Source organism: Peromyscus maniculatus, chromosome 6 (assembly GCF_049852395.1).
Source record: "Peromyscus maniculatus bairdii isolate BWxNUB_F1_BW_parent chromosome 6, HU_Pman_BW_mat_3.1, whole genome shotgun sequence".
Taxonomy (NCBI): Eukaryota; Metazoa; Chordata; class Mammalia; order Rodentia; family Cricetidae; genus Peromyscus; species Peromyscus maniculatus.
In genome coordinates, this window is record NC_134857.1 from 117,275,756 (window position 1) to 117,298,642 (window position 22,887).

A 22,887-nucleotide genomic window follows, 5' to 3' on the forward strand; every position below is an offset into this window, starting at 1 on the left:
ATCGAGGCATAAATAAACAAAGAACCGTTGGCAGTTGTCAGACCAGCAACGGTGTTGAATACCACTAAGTATAAAGGAATGACAGTGGTTAACTCCTAGGTTATGTGAGAACATTTAGTTGTGGATATTCGCATATTCGGTGTGGCTGGGAGAGACACACTGGCATTCCCTCTCCCCACAGGTCTAGGGCAGGATGGAAAGGAGATTCCTGTGCTTCAGGAAAAAATAATTTATAGAATACAACTTTTTGTTAGCTAGAAATTGCTTCCTTGGATTCCCTCAGGGAAGATTTGTACAACATAGGTTACATCTTTTTTTTTTTTTTTTTTTTTTTTAAGACAGGGTTTCATTACGTAGCACAGGCTTGCCTGAGACTCACTATGTAAACCAGGCTAGCCTCAGACTCGGGTGTTGACCTGCTCCTGTCTTCTGAGTGCTGGAGTCAAAGGCGTGTGCCACCATGCCCAGCATGGGTTCAGTTCTTTAACAAACAAAGTGTGGGGAGAGTCTGTCACCCCAGAAGAGCTGCTGGACTTTAATGTCAGGCATTTGCAGATAGCAGCCTCTCTTTCACTGCTCACATTGGTAGGGCCTGGAGTTTGCAAAGCTCTTTCTTATGCAGTCTCATCCATGCTTCAAACGTGGCTGCAAAGCAGACCTAGGAAACAACTCTAGCAGCAAAGGCCTTGCCAATGATCCTATCAAAATGTTCTTTCCACACAAACTTTAGCCAAGTCATTGGTTGCCCTGGAGACCCCGCCCCCTTCGTAACCTCTCTGCTTGTAAAGATTCTAAAGAGCACCCCAGTGGCCACAAGCCAGCTGTCCCTGCTCCTCCAGCCCCAAGTGAATCTTGAGGTCAGCTTAGCTCATTGACAGGACTCCAGCATTCTGTGTGCACCTCAAAGGTGTTGCTAGAAAGGAGAATTGTCACTCAGCATGTTAAAAGCTCTGCAGTTGTAAGATTCCTCTCAATATTTTATGAGAAAATGCCCTATATACTTTGCTTTTAATCCCCAAATCCATCAGTTTCAGCATCGTCCATTTTGACTGACAATTAGCTGTGTCATAACCAACATTTTTTGTGTTTCCTTTCTCTCTCTCTCTCTCTCACCCCCGAGGGGGGGGGTATGTGTGTGCAGTGTATACACACATGTGTTCTACTCTCTCACTCTCTGCCTTATTCCTTTGAAACCAGATCTATCACAGAAGCTGGAAACTGGTAGCCAGGAAACTTCAGCAATGCTCTTTTCTCCATAAAGTTGGTAAATATTAAAATTAATGATAATAACAATGATGATGATACTATGAACAGCATAGAGGAAAATACCCCATGCTGATCACTAGCCTCTCATATGCACTTTCAGGCAAATACACCTGTACACACATAACCTACACACATGAAAATCCCTTCAATTTAAAATAATTTATTGTTAAGATTGTTACTATTTCTGAGAAATAGGTTGATGGTTATCAAGGCATGAAAGAAATGATCTTTCCCCATAACTGAAAATTAAACTCTCAATAAGCACAAATGCTTAATTCATTTGGACTTTCAAAGTTATGAAGATATAATTTAATGTATGAGTATGGTGAAGGAGGCAGCAAAAGTTATTTGCCAAAATGCATGAAGAAATTTAGAAAGAATATTTCATTTTTTAAAATTTTTTTATTTATTTTTTTATCTTTCTGGAGCTGAGGACTGAATTCAGGGCCTTGCGCTTGCTAGGCAAAGTGCTCTACCACTGAGCTAAATACCCAAACCCCCTTTTTTAAAAAATTTTTTTAATTTTTTTTTTTATTTTCTAGAGCTGAGGAACGAACCCAGGGCCTTGAACTTTTAAAAATTAATTTGAATTTGAATTTTCTATCAAATGTTTTAAATATTTCAAAAAGAAAAGAAAGTGTTTATAAATCACAGCAAATATACACACACTTAAAATAATAAAAAAATTATTTTAAAAAATTATTTATCTGAAGCCCACATGGGAAGAAAGAATCAAGTCCTGAAAATAGTCCTTTGACCTCTACAAGTACCCTGTGGCTCTCCAGCATGTACACACACGCACACACACACAGTAAATAAATAAATGTAATTTTAAAAATACAGCTATTTTGTAACATTTGAAGAATTTTCTGTAATTAGGGGACCAGTCCTAAACAAGGGTAAGGTCTGTTGGTGCTTACAGAGTTCCACATATTGAAGAGGTGAAATGCCAAGGGTAAGGTGGATTTGACTTTGGGTTAGGCCCATAGTACATTAACAGTTATCTGACAGCAACCTCAGTCAAATCTGCAGACCTGGGGTAGGGACCAGACTTAACTGTGGGTAAGACATACAGGCCCACTGTGTGAAAAGTGCCACGGCCACAAGAGCTGCAGACCCAGGCAGGAGACCTGAGCTACACAAGACCATAACTGACCCTTGAATGGAAACTTCAGATAATGCCTCCAACCTGAAATAACCCTCAGTCCCCCAGAGGGAAGCCAGTAGCTCAACTCTACTATGTCTTTTCCTTTACTGAACATTGAATGTCACCATTGAAAGAAAAAAAGGTGGGGAGGGGAGCTGGAGAGATGGCTGAGCGGTTAAGAGCACTTGTTCTTACAGAAGATCATTCTTAACTCCAGCTCCAGAGGATCCGACACCCCCTTCTGATCTCTGTGGGTACCAGGCATGCACATGGCAGGCAGACATACATGTAAGCAAAACACCTATATACATAAAATAAGTAAGTACAAAATTATTTTTTAAAGGAGAGAGGTTTGGATTTAAAAAGAGAAAGAGAAAAATTTAATATTTTAAGTTAATAATTTAATCAAGAAACTAACAGCAGCTGAGCAAGTCTCAGAAAAGAGGCTGAAAGAACACGAAAGTCCAAACATAGGTGCGCCACCGCCAACAACTAATCCTGTAGTGATGGCGCCTAAGGAAAATGAAGTAGAAGAACTTCTAGACAAATAATACAAAAGACTGATACATGTGTTCAAACAATTCCAAGAAGACATGAATATACTCCAAGAAAACAAAAGGAAATAGCTGAATGAAATAAGAAAGCCAATCCAATATGTGAAAATGGAATTCAACAAAGAGATAGGAAGAATTGCTGAAGAAAACCCAAACTGAAATGATTCTGGAAATGAAAGTCTTAATAAGCCAAGGGACTGGATAATGAAGAAAATAGACCTTGTAGAATGGGGGTGGAAGATAAAGTACAGGGATTGGTTGGGTCACTTGATAAAGGTCAATGATAAAGTTTTGAAACTATGGATGCACAGAATGTGAGAGAGCTCTGTGATACCATGAAGAGAACTAACTTTCAAGTTATGAGCAAGAGAGAGAGAGAGAGAGAGAGAGAGAGAGAGAGAGAGAGAGAGAGAGAATAACATAATGAAGGCATAGAGAATATTTTCCTAGGAGAAAAACTTCCAAACCTAAAGAAAAAGATGTTCTTCTCTGCACCAGAGGCCCACAGAAACACAAATAGGACCAGAAAAGAAACTCTTATATTAGAGTTAAAGCACAGACTAAAGAAAGGGTATTAAAAGCTGTAAGAAGGGCCAAGTTACTTGTAAAAACAGACTCATCAGCATAATATCTGCCCCCAACCCCCTGCATGTCCTCAAATACTAAAATTGAAGGAAAAATCTAAACTTTCCATGGTGAAGACAGATTAAAGAAATTTATGACCACTAGGACAGTTCTATAGAGAATACTGGAAGAGACACCAGTTTGAAGAGAAGAATTAAAAACACCCAATTATCCACAGGAATAAGTAAAAAATTCCACAACAATTAATCAGAAGAGATTTAAATAGCACCCCAAAACAAGGAAAGAACAGATATTAATGCACACTGTTCAATTACTCTTAATATTAATAGTCTCATTCCCCTGATAAAAAGGCAGGATTAGAAGACTGGATCCACCTCATTAATGCCTTCAAAAATCATACCTCACCATCAAAGACAGACGCCCCCTTAGGGTAAAAGGATGGGAAAAGATTAGTGCATCTCTCGAACTTCACCAGAGAATACTCTTTTTGTAGTAGATGACAATCAGTACAGAAACACACAACTGGTCAAGGTGCAGAGAATAAGAGCCTATGGAGCATCCATCTCTAAATGGGATGTCAGTATCATACCTTTCTCCCCAAGGCTCAGGGATCTTTAAGGAAAGAGGTATAAAAAGGTTATAATAGCCAGAAGGAGTGAATGTCTGTGGTAAAACAGTATTTACTGGATACCACAGGTCCATTGTGCACATCAACTCACACGGACTGTAGCAGCATGCACAAGACCTGTACAAGATCAAGCTATCCAAAATCCAAGTATGAACAGGGGAAGGCCTCATGAAGTCCCACCCCTACCTGAAAAGCTTTTGGCAATGAATGACAGTCGGGGAAGAGAGTCAGCTTTCTTCAAGGGTATAGTTGATGACTTTAATCAGTGCACAGACAGAGCTACTGGATTCAGTGTGTTGGGGGAGGAGGGGCAGGAAGGGGGACACGGGACACAAACATGAAGTTAGAGTTGGATGTAGGGAAATGGTCAGGAGGACAAGGAAGGAATTGGAGGGAAGAATTGGGGTTGGATTTGATCAAAACACACCACATGCACATATGAAATTCTCAGTAAAAAATATATATTATATTATATTTTAATAATATATTTGATATATTATACGTGTGTGTGTATTTATTTAATCAATATGACTATGCTTGATTCCATGAGAAATAATCTAATTTTGAGATTATTCTCTAAAAGTAAAACAACCTATATAAAAGGACAGAACCAATTGTAAGTTCAGCCTTAACTATTATAAAGTAACATTGTTTCTTACAAAAAATGTGCTTGATGGATGTGTGTAGGCCGTAGCCTTTATGGCTCAGAAAATAGCATTCACCGAGAAACATCAAGAACAGGTAAGATAGATACCTGTTTTTCCTGACCTGTGCCACTGACTTATTCCACTCTGCAGAAGGACTCTCCAATGCAGTGAGTGCTCTGCCAGCAGGATCAGACCTCCTTTCTCCTTAGCATCCATGGTTACCATACATGAGAGTGTCATCGCCCACAGATGTTGCCATCCTCAGCTGACTCTCCACCTGCTGTGATTTCTGTCCCTGCCTGGACTAACAATAAACATTAGCTGTCCCTCAGCTATCCCATCACTGACAGGATGTTTGATGTAAGCTGTTGTTTTATTGGTCGACAACTTAAAAGGAGAAAAGCAATCCATGGCAGGGGCAGCAAAGAGGTGGAAGGCACTTCTTGGTTGTCTGGAAGCACAGCAGGGTGGAGCAGGAACAGAAGGGAGCCAGACAAGACAGCCCCCAGGACACACCTCCAACAGACCTTGCCTTCCACAGTCACCATGTTCCCCTTAGTCTGTTAAAATTTATATTCACTAACCCAACCTTTAGGCCAGAGTTCTCTTTATGTACTTACGTCTCGTATGTTCGAGGATGTTCCTGAGGTGTCGGACTTATTAAAATCAACCATGATAACCAGCTTGTAAGTCTTCATTTGGTGATCCTGAGCTTAATCCTTAGTTTCCTCGATTTCAGCAAATACTTGGGATTTGTTTGATCCATCCAAAGTTTCCTTTGATGAATCATCTTTTATTATCTATTTCTCCTCCATTACCTTAGCCATCCAGTGTTATAAATCTTCTAATAACCAAGTAATACCATTTGCCTTGGTGTTTTATCAGTGCCAGAGAACTAAAATGCGTTCTATCCTATTTCATCTGTGATTATCTATAAGTTGTGTTAAGTGTATAGTGATAAAATATTTATTCAGCATGTTACTCTACCTTTTGTTTATTTGTTATTTTTGAGACAGGAGTCTCACACAGCCTAGGCTTGCTTGTTTGTTTGTTTGTCTGGTGGTGGTGGTGGTGGGAGTTGTTGGTTGTGGTGGTGGTGGTAGTTGTTGGTTGACACAAGCTAGAGTCATCTGTCAGCGAGGAGGGAGCCTCAACTGAGAAAAACACCTCCGTACAATCAGTCTACAGACAGGCCTCTTGGGAATTTTCTTGACTAACAATCGATATGGGACAGCACTGTGGGTGGTGACAGCCACCCTTAGGCAAGTGGTCCTGAGTTGGACAAGAAAGCTGAGCAAGCCATGGGAGCAGGTCAGTAAACAGCACTTCTTGGTCCCTGGGTCAGTTCTTACCTCAAGATTTCCGCTTTGAGTTCCCTCAATAATGGACTCTAACCTGTAAACCGAAATAAACCCTTTTTAGTCAATGTTTGGTTTTTGTTTTTCACACACCTTTTTATTTTATTTTATTTTATTTTATTTTATTTTATTTTATTTTATTTTATTTTATTATTTTATTTTATTTTCCAGAGCTGAGGACAGAACCTAGGGCCTTGCCTTTGCTAGGCAAGTGCTCTGCCACTGAGCTAAATGCCCAACCCTTTCAGTCAATGTTTTATCATAACAATAGAAAGCAAGCCACAACAGGTGCCAAACCCTAGGCAAGCACGCTACCAGTGTGCCATCCCCAGCCCTGATCGGAATTCCCAGTGGATGAGGAGGGAGATCTGTTACAGCCCAAAGCTGGCAAAAACTTTCTCTAAAAGCCCAAACAGCAAATCCTTGAGGCTTCGTATGATGTATAGTCTCAGTTATTACCAGTTGAAGATACTTTGGCATGATGGAGGCCAAAGGCTCAGATCCAGCAAGCAGCCTGTACAGAGCAGGCTGTGGGCTCTGCAGTAGCCTGAAGGCAAGTTGTCGCCACCAAAATTCATGTTAAGACTTAGGTCACAAAGCAACAGTATTGAGGGAAGCCATTTACAGGAATTGCTACTTTTCTCCTAAAAGTAAGTTCTCATTCTCACAGGACTGGATTAGTTACAAAGTGAAAGAGGCTGTGATAAAAATAATACACGGCTCTCACCAGATATGGCTGCCCAATCACGCACATTGCAGCCTTCCAGAACCATGAGAGTCAAAAGTAAACCTCTTGTCTTTATAAATTAGTCTCTGGAGTTCTGTTATAGCAACAGAAAACAGACTAAGGCAGAGGCATGGCTTGACAGTCCCTATTACAGATAATAAAAGCCAACAGAGATTAGAGAACAAATCCATAAATGCCCATCACATCGACTAGACAGAGTGCTTAGAAATCAGGCGGAGGGGAGATCTCCGCATACCTGGGCTATAAAACAACATCCTGGGCAGCAGGCACAAACGTGGCAGTGACAGCAAGCAGGTCCTCTAAGCACGCCTCCTCGAAGGAAGAATGCTCTTGGGCCCCAGGAAGAAGAAGAAGCTGGAGGATGTTTAGAGAAAGGTTATAAATCATGGTGACAAATGACCCGCGGTCTTGATGCTCTGCTTGCAATGGAACCTTGCGGGTTATAAAATCCTCGTTACACTGTTGTTTCATTAGAAGTATTAGCAGAGGCTAAGGGATCTGCTTGAAGTTTGGCATGAGACAGCTTTTAACATTAACTAAAATATTAAGAGTTTCAACAACTTCAGAGATGGGGGAAAGTCCTTAGAAGCAGAGCCGAGTGAGACTCACAGCCCAGCTGCTTTCAAGGATATTCTGTGTAGAAGGAAGTTTCTTTGTGTCCCGCCCAGCCCAGAACAAATCTCTCTTACCTATAGTCTCGCAGCTGCTTATAAAATAATTACTCAGAGGCTTATATTAACTACAAACTGTATGGCTCAAGCTTCTTGCTAGTTGGCTCTTTTATCTTAAATTAACCCATTCCTATTAATCTATATATTGTCATGTGGCCATGGTGTTACTGGTCTGCTGGCATCTTGTTGCTCCTTTGGTGGCAGCAACTCCGCCCTTCTCTCTTTCTCTGATTTCCTGCCCAGCTAACATGGGGAGATGCAAAAGATCCAGCCATCTGCATGGGGGAACATGCAAAAGCAGCTAATTCCAGCATGTTTGGAACCTGAGTCCGAGTCTGGGCCTGGGCCTGAGCCTGGGCCTGTGGAGTCAGCTGTCTGAACAGGGAAATGTGCAAAAGTGGCTAACTCCTGCAGTTTTTGGAGCCTATAAACCTGTGGGATTTTCTGCAGAGGGGCTGCAACAAAAACTTAGCCGACAGGACAGGGACTTCAGTAATGGTGGGGTGGAGACTCCTGCCATGTCTAGCTCCAGTCTGTGCCGGTGGCTGCAAAGCCACAGGCAAGCAGCCTTTTCATGAATTCTTGCCCCACATTGGGTGCCAGAAGTTGCATGAATCACAAATATCCTGCAGCCAGATGTTGGGGTAAATGCTGAAAGATCAGAGGAAACAAGCCACAGCCACTTCTCACCTCGCCAACTCCTCAGCCAAAAAGAGAAGATCCTGTCTCCATGAATCCTCAGACTGAATGCCTCTCAGTCCTCAGCCAAAGGGGCCTCTAGTTCCTGACTACTCACACCTTATATGACTTTCTCCACTCAGCCATTTCACTTTTTATCTCAACCTTCCTAGTGCTGGGATTAAAGACACGTGTGCTTCCCAAATACTGGTAGCAAAGGCATGAGATCTCAAGTGCTGGGATTAAAGGTGTGTGCCATCACTGCCTGATCTCTATGTTTAACTCTGTGGCTGGCTCTGTCCTCTGATCTTCAGGCAAGCTTTATTTCTTGGATACAAATATCACCACAATACTGGCTTTTACAAACCACCTTATGATTGACACACAAAGAGCTGTAATCCTTAATATACATAATTGAATGAGTTTACACTTGTGAGCCATTACCATAGTCTATGCCTTAAACTTCTGTGGCCTTTTCCTCCTGCTCTGCTGATAAACAGTCGTTATTTTTTTTCATTTGTGTTGTTTTCAAAGCCACTCAGACTACATTCTCGAATGTCAACAGCAATGCCAAGAGCCTGCTTCAGATTCTGGAGAGTCCCCTGTGCCTCTGCCTCATCGTTCTCAGTACTCTACACAGCCAGAGATTCTTGTCTTACGACAAATTATAGAAATGATCCCTGTCACAGTCAGCTTCATCTGCCAACTTGACACAAATTTGGAGTATCCCAGGAAGAGGGACATTCAGGTAATGAATTGCCCAAGTTCAAACTGGCCCATGACCAAGTTGGTGAGGCATTTTCTTAGCTGTTTGTTGATGTAGGAGGCAAGTGCGTCTAGGCTAGATAAGAAAGGAAGCTGAGCAAGCCAGCAAGCAATGTACCTCCATGGTCTCTGCTTCAGTTCCTGCCTCCAGGTTCCTGTTTGAGTTCTTCCCCTGGCTTCTCTTGATGATAGACTGTAATCTGTAGGCTTGAAATAAACCTTTGCCTTCCCCAGCTGGTTTTGATCAATGTTTCATCACAGTAACAGAAAGCAAACCAGGATAGTCCCTGAAAATGTGGTCTTTTTTTTAAGATTTATTTTTATCATGTGTCTCTGTGTGTGCCACGTATGTGCAGGTAACCACAGAGTCAAGAAGAGAGCTGTAGCTATTTTGTTGTTGATTTTTACCTCTTTGCTCTTTGGGGGCATGCCACCCAACTCCCAAATAAATACACAGAGACTTCTTCTTACTGATGAGTGTCCAGCCTTAGCTTTGCTTGTTTCTAGCCAGCTTTTCTTAAATTATCCCGAATACCTTTTGCCTCTGGCTTTTACCTTTCTCTATTCTATATTCCTTCCTTTCCTTCTTACTACATGGCTTGTTGTGTGACTGGGTGCCTAGCCCAGGCTTCCTCCTCTCCTTCCCTTTTTCTTGCTCCTCCCCTTCTCTTCTTCTATTTATTCTCTCTGCCTGCCAGCCCTGCCTGTCCTTTCTCCTGCCTTGTTATTGGCCATTTAGCTCTTTATTAGATCAATTGGGTGTTTTAGACAGGCAAAGTAACACAGCTTCACAGAATTAAACAAATGCAACATAAAATAATGGAACACATATTTGATCATTAAATGAATATTCCATATCATAAACAAATGTAACACATCTTCAACTAATGTTCCACAACAGAAGGCATCAGATTCCCTGGAGCTAGAGTTACAGGCAGCTGTGAGCCACTCAATATGAATGCTTAGAAATCAACTCTGGTCCTCTAGAAGAACAGAATGCACTCTTAACTACTTGGCCATCTTTCCAGCTCCTGAAAGAATAGTCTGAATCACTGCCATGCTATACTTTGGATCTAAAAAGACCACCTGGAGCCCACGTACTAAAGGCTTGTTCTCTGGCCTTTGGTGCCCTTAGGTGGTGGAAACTTTGGGAGACTGGTCTAGTTGGAAGTAGTTAGCTCACAAGGAACATGATAGTGAAGGCTATGCTGTTATCTTTACCCCTTTGCTCTGCACACCTCTTGTTTACTTCCCAGCTGCCATGAGGTGAACAACTTCTTCCATCAAACACAGCAACCACTGTGCACTGCCCACATGCCAGCCCTACCACCAGAGTCCTATGACCATGGTCTGAGGTCTCTGAAAACATAAGCTAACATAAACCTTTCTCCCACTTATTAGGTTGATTCTGTCAGGTATTTGATACAGCTCACAAAGGTCACTAACAATTTGTTTTCTGTTATAACATAATACCTGAGTGTAGGCAGAAGTCTCTGTCCTGCAAGCTGCTCCCAAGTAACCACACAGAGGCCTAAGATTAATTATAAATGCTCAGTCAATAGCTCAGCTGTTACTTTTGGCTTGGTAACTTTTCTCAGTACGGTACGCTTCTCTGTGTGTCTGCTCGCTACTCCTGACTCTGCCCTTCTTCCCAGCATTCTATTTGGCTCTCCCCAACCTTTTCCTGTCCAGCTATTGGCCAGTCCGCTTTTTTATTAAAGCAATCACAGCAACACATATTCACACAATGTAAAGGAATGTTCCATACCTGAGGCTGAGTAATTTACAAAGATAGAAGGTTTGGGCTGGTGAGATGGTTCATCAAGTAAAAGTGCACGCCACTCAGCCCGATGACCTGAGTTTGGTCCCTGAGAGTCACACAGTGGTAGAAAAGAACTGACTCCCACAAGTTGTTCCCTGACCTCCGCATGTGTACAGATACACACATGCACACCCTGCTCCCCCCCTACACACACAGATTCTGAATGCATAAATGTAATGTTCAGGACGTGTTTCTAGAGACTGTTGCATACAAGAGTGTGTTGTGGCATCTGTAATGGCCTTCTCTTGGAGGTAGAGGAGTGACGGACTTGAGTTGGAGGCCTCACAAAAACAAGACAATGCTACACTTGTCTAGCAATTTCCTCTGCCTCTGCCTCCCCAGTAGCTGGGAAGTCGGGCTTGCGGCACAGTCTTGGCTTTTTGAAGTTCTTTTGGTATTCTGTAATAAGGTAAAGGTTATGAGACGAGAAAGAGCTAGCAGGCTAGCATGAATCTTTGCACCTCTACAACCCTCCCCAACTTGACCAACCTAACCTCATTGACCTCCAAAGGCCCTACCTTCAAAACCCACCACCATAGGAATCTTGGATTAAATTTCCATCTCATAAGCTTTGGGGGGGACACACGTAAGCTATAATATGCACCTAACGCTCATGAAATCTACCCTCTTAGCAAAGCATATACTCTTCATTTGTTTTTTATGGCACTGTTACAAGAACTAAGTGGTTAGAAAAATCACATGTCACTGTCATTTTATGAACTAATCAACACACGAAGAAACAAGATACTTAGGCAGTACTAAAAACAACTCCATCAGATAGGGGAAGGCTTATTCTTTGCATGGCACTTTGCAGACCTGAGCATCAAAGACATTAACTTTCCAAAAATCATAGGCTAACTAAGAGCAGAACCAGAACTGAGGAGCCAAAATTAAATCAGATGCCAAAAGGTTAGTAACCCAACACGACTCCAACCTTGCAGAGGAAGCCAGTTATTCCTTTTCCTCTGATTGGTCTCTTCATTCCTAAACTGCTGCTGGCAATAATAATGTGACACTCACAGAGTTGCTGTGAAAATAAATGGAGGTGATGCATATGTCTCTACTCCGCCACGCTCAGTTCCTGTCTCCTCTTCTCTTGGCTTTGTTTCACTTTGCTTATTTAAGACAGGGTGTCATGTAGTCCTCAAGCTCACTACATAGCTGAAGATGGCCTTGAACTCTCTATTTTCCTGTCTCTGCCTCTCCAGGATTGCAGACCTGTACCACTACGCCTAACTCTCAAGTTAATCATTTTTGGAAATTTAATTTATTATTGGAAGAGCACTTACAATGCATTCTACTCTCTGAACACATTTTTAACTGTACAACATGATCTTGTTGACTAGGGGTAGGATGTTATACAGCACATCTCTACAGCTTATTTAGCTTGCATAACTGAAACTTCAGCAGTTGGCCACTCCCACTACCTCCTCCCAGTAGCCATCCAGAACTGGAAAGGCCTTTGGAAAGGGTAAGCCAGGGTCTGGGAGACATGGCTTAGTTGGTAAAGCGTTTGCCTCGCAAGCACAGGGACCAGGGTTTGATCGACGGCTGCTATGTTTAAAAAAAAATTTTTTTTTTAAAGTCTGGTATGGTGGTACCATGCTTGCACTCCTGGTGCCGAGGAGACAGAGACAGATAGGTCTCTAAGGCTCGCTAACCATCCAGCCTAGCCTAGTTGGCAAGCTCCAGGCCAGAGAAACAGAGCTGTGTAAGCAAACCAGGAAGATGGGCAGCACTGAATGAAGGACTACAGGTTACATCAGGCGTCCATACACACACACACACACACACACACACACACACACACACACACACACACGCTCATGTGCACACCTGAAGATACATGAGCAGACAAACATATAACTAAGGACAGAGAGCCAGAAATATGCTTCAGTGGCCAAGTTACCCAAACCTGACCATATGAGTTAGATGACCCAGGATCCACAAGGTAAATGGTTCTCAAAAGTTGTCCTCTGAAACCCCGTCCCTGCACCATGCAGGCATGTACACATGTATGCATGCTCAATAAATAAATGTAATAATTAAAAGAATTTAAAAAGTAAAGGTAGAATTCTATTTCATATGTAACCCTTCCCTGTCTATGAGACAGTGTCTTAATGTATAGCCTAGACTCTCCTTGGTATGGTGATTTTTTTTCAGCCTCCATCCCCTCTAGTACTGGGACTGCAGGTCTACACCACCTTGTGTGACTCATTTTCTAATTTCCTCAGTTTAATGTCTCAGGTCGGCAACATGATTGGTTTAAGTCCTAGAAAAACTCAAAGACAATTTGGAACTGCCAGGCTGAGTATGTGCACTTTAAGTAGGAAGAGGGAAGCTGGGAGGGAGTCCCGACCCCAGAAGCACTGTACCCAGCAGACGCTAGGTGCCTCGTGAAGTTAGTTTGGAGTGCAGCCTTCTAATTGGCCATACACTGAGAAAGCACTGGGAAATTACCTTCTGGGGAATCCCAGCAGCCTACTTCAAATGCTAATTAGTTACTGGACTCAGTACCTAGTATTCAGATGCAGTACCAGTGGAGAGAAAGCCACGCCTTATTCTTAGAGTCCTGTGGGTGTCTCACCATTAGATCTTATTTCTGGCCAGCTCCTCCTGCCCTCCTTTGGAGATTCTCCAATGAGGAGTAAAGTGTTTTACCCTTTAATGACATATATACTTAAAATTCTTTTTTTTTTTCAGGAGATAAAATGCTTCCCCTACTCCCATGATATTGGATTTTAGAGTTAGCAATCATCTTTGAGCCAATTTAGACCCTCCCCCTCTCATAGTATAGGTGATGTACTATGAACTACAAGGACTATGCTGGGCGATAAGTTTACTTTTGTTTTAATGCATCTTAAAAAAAAAAAAAAAAAAAAAAAAAAAAAAAAAAAAAAAAAAAAGCCACTGTCCTGCTCCAAGGAGGAAGATGGTCCACCCGGAGACCTCTGGGGTGACACCATGTAGTTGATGCCACTCTGAAGAAGTAGGAGTTCAAGGGAGGATGAGGGAGTGCTGAACGAGGAAAAAGGGCCGCAGCAAACTCCACCCAGCTGGGACCTCCAAGGCATGCTAGCGATCCATGGCAGTGAAAACACAGGGTGCAGGAGATAAAATGGGTTCTAGTTGCTTTTCTGTTGTTGTGATAAAACACTCTCACCAAAAGCAGCCCGGGAAGGAAAGCTTTGTCTGGCTTACTCTTCCAGGTCACAGTCCATCTTGATGGAATGCGAGCTGGGGAAGTCATGGAGGAATACTGTTGTCAGTGGCTTGCTTGCCGCCAGACTCTTGCTCAGCTAGCTAGCTTGTTTGTCCTCCTCTTCCGTCCTTCCCTTCTTCCTTTCTTCCTTTCTTCCTCCCTCCCCTTCTTTCTTTCTCTTTCTTCCTTCTGTAAGAGCCAAAGTTACATTTTAAGTTTTAGTTGCTATGCCTTAGAGATCCATGAAACAAAAATGCCTCTGATCTGCAAGCCTCTTGCCCAAGGACAGATAGTTCCTGAAGTGATGGAGGCTCTGGTTTATGGGAGATAAGAAGTCACACGTTTTTCACTCCCCTGAACAAGTTTGTTTGACCCATCTGTACCGGATGTGCTTGATCACATTGTGGGCGGGAGGTTCACAGGCAGGAAATAGGTCAGGATATGTGCTTGCCCCTGATTGGATGTATGTTTTCTTATGATTGAACCTGATGGGAAACACAGTGAATTATGGGTTTTCCTTCTTAAGCTGCTGCACACTATGACTCGGGGCCATTTCCCAGGCTCTTGGGTATGGACCTGGCCAGAGTCCATCCACCTGCCCAGTATTTAATTAAAGCTTTCTTCAAATTTGGCTTTAAACTGTGGTACTGGTCTTATTCTCCATCAGTGGAATTAACACTTCTTTCCTTCTTTTCTTCCTTCCTTCCTTCCTTCCTTCCTTCCTTCCTTCCTTCCTTCCTTCCTTCCTTCCTTCCTCCCTTCCTTCCTTCCTCTCTTTCTTTTTGAGACAGTTTCACTATGTGTCCCCTCAAACTCAAAGAGATAGATACACCTCATCCTCTTCCCTAGTTCTGGGACTGAAAAAATGCACCATGTCTTGTTTAGCTAGCTTTCACATAGAGCCCAGGACTACCTGCCTGGGGATGGTGCTGCCCACAGTAGGCTAGGCCCATGTGCATCAATTAATAATCAAGACATAATCCAGAGACATGCCCACAAAGTGCTATGATCTAGGGAATTCCTTAGTTCAAGCTTTCCTCTCATATGTGTCAAGTTGACAATTAAAGCTAACGAGGACAATGTTATATGAATAAATAAGTGGTTGTATAAAAATTTTGGTGAGAAATAGGGTGTGAAAGAAAGTTTCGCCAGGCACAGTGGCGCATGCCTTTAATCCCAGCACTCAGGAAGCAGAGTTAGGCAAATCTGTGTGAGTTAGAGGCCAGCCTGGTCTACAGAGTGACTTCTAGGACAGCCAGGGCTATGTAGAGAGGCTCTGTCTCAAAAAAAAAAAAAAAAAGAAAAAGAAAAAGAAAAAAAAAAAGCAGAAAAGAGAAAGAATTATAAGCTACATAGAATGTGATGAGGTTGCAACATTCTTGCCAAAGATGGAAAACACAGGATGAATAGAAATTGAAAGCCATTTGACAGAGTTAGCGTCAAAATCCAAAGAGGCTGAGGGGTGGTCCCAAGTGACTAGATACACCAGACACGTGCACTCCATGCTTCAGAACTGAATGGATTCTCTCACAGTAAAGTACATGACTAGGACAAATGTCAACACTTGAATGGGGTCTGTGGGCTTGACACAGCTCGGAGGGCAGTAACACAGGAGTGCTAATTTCCTGGTGGTGACCCTGTGGCTTAGTTAGGGCAGCGTCTGCGCTTACCTAACATGCACAAGGCTCTAGTTGTGATCTCAGGCACGCACACAGTTTCCTGATAGACCCGAGCATCTACTTCTTTGCAAAAGTGTATATATCACTTGTAGTTACAGAATACTTTGTCAGCAAGGTAAGTGCCACAGTCGTGCCTATGGCTAAGGAGCCATGCTCGACAGTCTGCCCCTCACAATACAACTGAATCTAGCTAGATATAGCACTAGTCAAGCATGTTGTTGACTCTTTGAATTACTATAAAAATTTAGATATTACCTGATAGACAGTACAAATTATGTCATGACAGATAATAATCATAAGCAAACCAACCCATTATAATGTATAAACATGATATGTAAAACCAAGTTTCACTATTAAACCACAGCATCACTTAAGCACTTTTTGCTAAGAGTAGGGATGTAGTTCTGTGGTAGAGCACTTGCCAAGCAAGTATGCAGCCCAGGATTCCACTCCAATGATGCAAAGAATTTTAAAAAAGAACTTTACTTAAATTTCTAGATATTATTGCTTTCTCAAAGCGAAATTTGAGCCAATTAAAATTATTTAAATTTTTTTGACACTTTCATACATATATTTAATGAATTTTAGTTACCTTTGCCCAATTACCCTTCTTTTCAGTGACTTCTAGATTGTGTCAAATTAACATAAAACTAGCTAGAACAGTGGGAAAGTACACTTTACTCAACTATTTGTCGATTTTCTACAAGTAAGCATTCAAGAATATAGTGTTGCAAGGTAAGCTCACCAGAGAACACACATGAACACTCTTAAAGCCGAATAGAAAGTCTTTATTTGAGCAGGGAACTTGCAAATCATGCAGCCCTGGTCCTCACAGCTCTTTGACTTTTATGCACAAAAACCATATCCTGGGTGACATGGCAAAAACAGTTATCCAGCAGCAGAATGACAGAAGCCAAAAGGCAAGATTAGTCATTTAGGGACTTTCCTCGGTCCTGAAACTATGGACTTAGGTCTTTGATGGAGTAGATCTTTGTTCCCATTTTGGCAGATGCTGGGGCCTACGTGCTGGGTTCTAAGGTCAGAATGTAACATGGCATCAGTTGTGCTAAGGTCTGAGGGCCCATTACACTCATCTTCTAATGATGTGACCCTTGGCAGGTCCCACACACTCCAGCACAGTTCCTGCTCCCAATACTAAATGGGCAACACAAGTTGGACTCTGTGGACTTTTAAAGGGAGAGGAGGAAGAGGAGAAGCAGCTGTTGTTGTTAGGTAAGTAGGGAGTGGGGATAGAGAGGGTTGATGTGGGAGACGTAGGGAGTAAATATGATCAAAATACATTCTGTGAAATCATCAAAGAATTAATAAAAATACAATTAGAAAGAAGCCAGCACTGCATTTGTCAGCCGATCCAGTCATTTCACTGAAGAAGATTTGTTAGATACATAACACTTGGTTCTTGTTGACTGACAGGAGAAAAACATTTGGTTTTATCTCCAAGATACTTTGTAGTTTTTAAATCATCAATTAAGTAAATGAACTTTTCTTTTTACATTTAAAAAAAGATTCATTTTTTAAAATAAAAAAAAATATTTATTTAGTGTATGTGTATATGTGTGCACCTGCCTGAATTCATGTGCATCATGTGTGTATCTGGTGTCCAAGGAGGCTAGAAGAGGGTGCTGGATTCTCTGGAGTTACAGGGGGCTGTGAGTTGCTATAGGGGTTGTTGTGGAACAATCTTTGTACACTGTAAATATCTATTACTCTGAGGAGTGAGTCTGGAGCCAGATGCAGAAGAAACAACATGGGAAGTTCATAGATGAGGTAAACGAGCCTCAGAGCAGCACACAGATGAATACAAATGGGTTACTTTAAGTCATAAGAGCTGGCTGGAGACAAGCCTAAGCTATTATTAATTAATATTCAGTCTCTGTGTGGTTATTTGGGAAGCAGTTGGCAAGACAGAGATGATTGACGGTCCTGATGAAAAAAATCTGCCTACAGTGGGTGCTGTGAAGTGAACTCTGGCCCTCTGCAAGAGTAGCATGTGTTCTAAATGGCTGAGCCTTCTCTCCAGCCTCTTACACTTACTTATGTGTGGGTGTGGGTGGGGTGCACACAGAGTTATGCGTTTTTTTCTTCTACTATATAGGTTGCAGAGATCTAACTCAGGTCATCAGGGATGGCAGCAATTGTCTTTACTCACTAGGCTATCTTTCCATGCCATGAATGAATATCTTTAGAGATGGTCAGAGTACTGCCTGTGGCCTCTTTCTCAAAGAGGGTATGTAAAAAGTTCAGGTTTTCCCTTAGTGACTCAAAATTATGTTATAAGAACAACTTTTCTATTAATGAAGGTTAACTAAGTATCTCAAACAATTTCTTAGAAAGCTGAGCACAAATAAGTAACAACACTGAGCATTTACTTCAAATTGAAATATAAAATACCAAAAAAGCAGTCCAAACAACAGTTAACATGACCTGGAACTTCTCAGTGTGGGACTTGATTTACCTACAAAATTTTTAAGACATAAAACTGTATTTCGTGGGAGCTGGAGAGATGGCTCAGTAGTTAAGAGCACTGGCTGTTTTTCCAGGGGATCTGGGTTCAGTTCCCAGTACCCACATGGCAGCTCATAGCTGTCTGTAACTCCAGTTCCAGGGGATCCGACTCCCTCACATGGAAATAGATGCAGAAAAAACACCAATGCACATAAAGTAAAAATAAATTAAATAAAAACTGTGTTTTGTGCTGAAATTAATTAAAGTCAACATGGAAAGCTAGGCATGGTGGAACATGCCTTAAATCCTAGCACTTGGGAGGCACAGGCAGGTGTATCTCTATAAGTTTGATGCCAGCCTGGTCTACAAAATGAGTTCCAAGACTGTTACATAGAGAAACCTTGCCAAAAAAGGCCAACAAAGATACTAACTTGCTATATTAAAAATAAGGGACTTCTGGCACTATAACTCATAATTCTAACACCTGGGAGGTAGAGGCAGGAGGATGAGACATCCAAGGCTATCCTTGGCTACACAATGAGTACCAGGCCAGCCTGGGGTGCTGGAGACCAGAACAAACAAGAAAAGAATGAGGTAGTCAAGTGAGTCATTTTCAGCATCCTCAAATTATTTCAGGTATATTTTAAAGGAAATTTTGTGTTTAGCTACTTGGTTTTATTTTAAAAATGAATGTGGGGCCTGGATAGTTAGCTGAGGGGTTAAGAGCACTTGCTGCTCTTGCTGAGGACCTGGGTGTGGTTCCTAGCACCCACACAGTGGCTGGCAACCATCGTTATCTCCACTTCCAGAGGTCTGACTCCCTCTTCTGGCTTCCACGGGCACCAGGCATGTGTGTGGTGCACATACACACATAGAATCAGGCAAACATCCATACACATAAAATAAGTGAATGTCAAAGAATTTTTTTAAATCAATGTGAATAACTCTTTACCTGTATAGAATGGAAATTTGTCAGCTCGTCAACACTCATTCAGGGTGGATTTGATTTTAGTTTGGTCTTGTCATTGTTGTTGGTATCTTGTGATTTTATTTGGCATTGGGCAGCTCGTATCCACATCCACTGTAGAGTTTTGAACATGGTGATAGGGACATAAGTCACTAAAGCACAGAGCTTGTTTGCTGAATCACGTCCACCATGTTTGTGGGACAAATGCTATCAGAAAGGATATGGAGTAGTGCCCATTCTTTGACCCAAACAGCTTTGTTGCACCTGTTATCAATACACATATCTGAAGTTCCCATTTCCTTTGTGGCAAATTTCCAGACCCCTATGGGGGCTGCGGTGCATGCTGCCCAAAGCTCACACCACGGGTGTGCCTGTGAAGTCACGATTGCATTCCCAGGAACATCTCACTGATGCCACAGCAGCCATCCTTTCTCTCTCTGTATCTTTATCTTCTGTGCAGGAGCCATTGTACAAGTTATGCTACGTATTCTTTCTTATTTACTTATTTTTGAGACAGGATCTTACTGTGATGTATCCCAGGCTAGCCTCAACCCCATAGTCGTGCTTCTGTCTCCTGAGTTCTAGGATTACAGATGTGTCCACCACACTTGCCTACTTGTCCTCCACCTATTTTGCTATTTCATCTTGGTATGATGAATGCATTAGGGTTGACAAAGCACTTCCTGTAGTTTATGCAAACATATTTTGCTCAACAGAGGTATTATTCATAGAGTTAATTAAACTAGTGTGTCTTAGCTGAGAAGTGTCAATGTCAAATCTGGGTTGTCCGACTTCAGGTTTCCTCTTCTGTTTCTTACTGCACCAATTCTTCTTGTCTTTCATGGTCTACAATGGTTCCCTATGCGAATGTTTGCACAAGGTTCCTGTGTGTTGTTTTAGTATAGCTCACGCAAAATAATAGTTGCAACAAATATATTTACACAGATGAATATTAGCTTTTCAAGACAGTTAACCCAGCCTCAAACAATTAAATATCCTTTATGTGGTAAAGCCCAGAGGGGCTGCAAAGCTAGCCTAGCTGGTTTAATTCAGATAATGAGTTTGTTCTTCATAAGAAAAGGAAGAAGGAAAAGGAAGAGGAGGAAGAGGAGGAGGAAGATGATGATAATGAGGAGCAGGTGGTGGTGGTCAAACTAAAATCCAAGAATAAAGTTTTCAAGAAAGGGCAAACTGTGCGACCATGTGGCAGAGCTGTTTTTTTCATCCCTGAACAATACCATCTCCAATAGTTCCACTACCTACCCCTCCATTTTGAACTCCTCTGAAAATTTTAAATCATGAGTATAGTCCTCAACAATCATCAATATTTTTCCATGTTTTTACTTTTCCTGCACCTAATTTTTTTAAGTTGGTATCTTTGTTTTTTTAATATAATATTTTAACTAATTCTTTGAAAATGTCATACAATGTATCTTGAGCATACTTGCTCCCCGCTGCTCACCCCAGTTCTTCCCAGAGTCAACCCTACCTCTCTATCCCTCCACCTCTGTCCTGGCTAGATTTTGTAAACTTGACACAAGCTGGAGTTATCTGGAAGAGGAATCATTATTAAGAAAATGCCTCTATTAGATTGGCCAGTAGACAAGTTTGTATGGGTATTTTCTTGATTAATGATTGATGTGGAAGGGTCCTATCCCTGTGGGCCATGCCATCCCTAGTCAAGTGAGCCTAGGATATATAAAAAAAGAGCTAAGAAATCCATGGGAAGCAAGCCAGTAAGCAATGTCCATCTATGGCTTCTACATCAGCTTCTGTCTCCAGGTTCCTGCCCTGAGTTTTTGACCAGACTCTTTATTCATGATGGACTACAACGTCCCTCCCCAAGTTGCTTTGGGTCATGATGTTTATCATAGTCATAAAAACCTAATGAAGATGACTTCTTTGTCTTCTTTTTTAACAGGTTGGAACATTTTAAAACAAAAATCAAGAAGTTGTTTAATCTCATCTTTAAATATTTTAGTGTATTTTTTTCTTGTGTGTGTGTGTGTGTGTTTTTGAGGCACAGCCCTGGTATGGAGCTGGAACTTACAATCTTCTGCTCTCGTCTCCAGAGTGCTAGGTTAAGTGCTGTGAGCCACTGGGCACCACGCTATAGATATCGTTAAAAATACAACAAATGCCAGGTGTGCTGGCACACATTTTTAATCCCAGCACTTGGGAGGCAGAAGCAGGTGGATCTCTGTGAGTTCAAGGCCAGCCTGGTCTACATACTGAGTTCCAGATCAACTAGGGCACACAGGGAGACCCTGTTTCAAAAATTAAATAAGTGAATAATTTTGTTTTGTTCTGTCTTTTTAATTTGTGCTGGAAGTTGAACCCAAGATTTCAAGCATGAGGCTTGACTCCTAATAATAACAGAGTTCATAGGTACAAATGTTTTATTAGTTGGGAGGGCTAAACACCGTACCACACAACATCCTAGTGGTCTAACACAACGGAATGGTTGCTCTTCCTGCTTGTGAGATTCCCCTCTGTGAACTCAGTCTCAGAGATGCGCCCTTGTCTGCTGCTGTTTTACTGACTTTCCTTCTTCCAGTGAGAAAACACCCTGAGCAAAGCCACTGGGAGAAAAAGGCTTAGTTGGGTTCTGTTCAAGTGTACACAGTCCATCACAGTGAGGAAGGTGGGAAGTTAGGACTGAGCAGCTGAGGGGTCCAGTTTCGTGGCATCCACCATCAGGAAACAGATTGCTAATACCCTCAGACCACTTTCTACTTTTTACTGGATCTGAGATCCCAGCTGTGAAATAGTTCCACCCACTTGTAGGGTGGGTCTCACCTCAATTAACATAATCTAGACAATCCCTCACAAACATGCTCAGACTTGTTTCCATGGTAATTCTAAATCCCATCAAGTAGAAAATCAAGACTAACCACCACATCTGCCTCAGAGTCACAGGGGCGGGCGCCAGTCTCAAATACAGAAGGGGGCAGGGAGGCCTGCTTATTTCCTAAAGCTTTGATGTAGAAACAGCACATCAGCATGAACCAATCACATGCTGCCCCTCTCTGCAAGGCATAGTCCCCAGGGAATGGTTAGAAAGAGGACAGGTTAGCAATGGTTAGCAATGACCTGGTCTCAGCCACTCAGGACTTTCATTATCTACTTCCCATTCTTTGGTCTATTTATACTGGCAATTATGTTCATAACCCACGGAACGATCACATAAGTGAGAAGGTGCTTTGCCCTGTATTCAAAATTGCCCATGGAAAGGTGTGAAACAGACTGAGCCAGAAAGTTTACGACAGACATGATCTTACAAATACATGTATTTGCACACCAGCAATCATTCAAGGCGCAGCTCCTAGGGGTGAGTTTTGGGGAGATTTGGCTTCCCCAAAAAATATGCAGTGTGAATAAAAATGCTTTTCAATAAATATGTAAATGAATAAAAATGCCATTTCAAAACCTGCCCCCCAGTCTCTCAGGCCAATCCATTGCCACAGGCAACGGAGAGTAGGAGGGCAATACTTGAGGTCCTAATCGTGTGAAAGTCCAACGACGACGTTAGAAACAGATCTTAGAGTTTGAACTGCTCGTAAACAACATTTGGAAGCCAACTTAATAGAAAACACAACACAATGGTAGACTCAGATGTGTGAGTAGCTCTGGCATTAGTGTGCCACAGCAGCGTGTGAGTGGAGGTCAGAGAATGTGATGGTGTGGATGAAAAGTGCCCTCAG

General features: G+C 42.0%; 1 long non-coding RNA gene across 2 annotated transcripts in view; it reads right to left on the minus strand.

Annotated features, from left to right (window-relative positions):
- Window positions 1-22,887, minus strand: part of LOC143273997 (uncharacterized) — a 34,846-nt gene that overhangs the window by 3,825 nt on the left and 8,134 nt on the right. Inside the window, exons 2-3 of one of the 2 annotated variants that reach the window (XR_013052386.1) lie at window positions 7,169-7,287; window positions 5,913-6,222 (exon numbers count right to left, since the gene is read on the minus strand). This is a non-coding gene — a long non-coding RNA (uncharacterized LOC143273997). Of the gene's footprint in view, window positions 1-5,912; window positions 6,223-7,168; window positions 7,288-22,887 lie in introns of those variants that run through there. The other variant, XR_013052385.1, reaches the window with a different exon arrangement.